Source organism: Alexandromys fortis, unplaced genomic scaffold, assembly GCF_014885135.2.
Source record: "Alexandromys fortis isolate MF-2015 unplaced genomic scaffold, M_Fortis_MF-2015_v1.1 scaffold_9, whole genome shotgun sequence".
NCBI lineage: Eukaryota > Metazoa > Chordata > Mammalia > Rodentia > Cricetidae > Alexandromys > Alexandromys fortis.
In genome coordinates, this window is record NW_026067892.1 from 1,981,883 (window position 1) to 1,982,554 (window position 672).

Sequence of the window (672 nt, forward strand, 5' to 3'; positions counted from 1 at the left end):
CCAGCAACCACATGGTGGCTCACAACCATCTGTGATGAGGTCTGGTGCCCTCTTCTGGCCTGCAGGCATACACGTAGAAAGAATATTGTATACATAATAAATAAATAAATATTAAAAAATATCCAGAGTTCTTTTAAAAAAAAAAAAGTGCACAGCCTTTGAGGACACCCTGAGGTGCTGTCCCCTGGCTTCCACAGGCATGAACACACATTTCTCTCTCACACACACAAATGGAATAGTAAGGTCAAGATGGGAGAGAAAGGCCATGGGCTGCCCAGAAAGTCACACGGACACTCTGCAGGTGCTGGGGTACTAAGAGGATGATGAGGGGACCCCAAAGCAGTGCCACTGCAAAGTTTTCCCCCAGCATGGCAAGTGGCCTCTTCAGAGCCACAGAAGTAACCCCACTCAGTTCTGCCCCAACCAATATGCTCTAACCTCCCCCCACCCCAGGCCACGTGAAATAGGACAGAATTGCATACAAGTGACCAAGAGGTGCACAAGAAGGTGGCTGGAATCTCAGGGGAGGGTCCAGTGACCGACCCCGCTCCTTCTCTGAGGGAATGGTCAACAGACCTGATGGCAGTGTGTACTCTCCCTAGCAGGAACACCTGATCTCAGAATGAAGCCGGACTTCTCCTGCTCAGAGAGCTGCCCCTGAGCAGTCCTGGA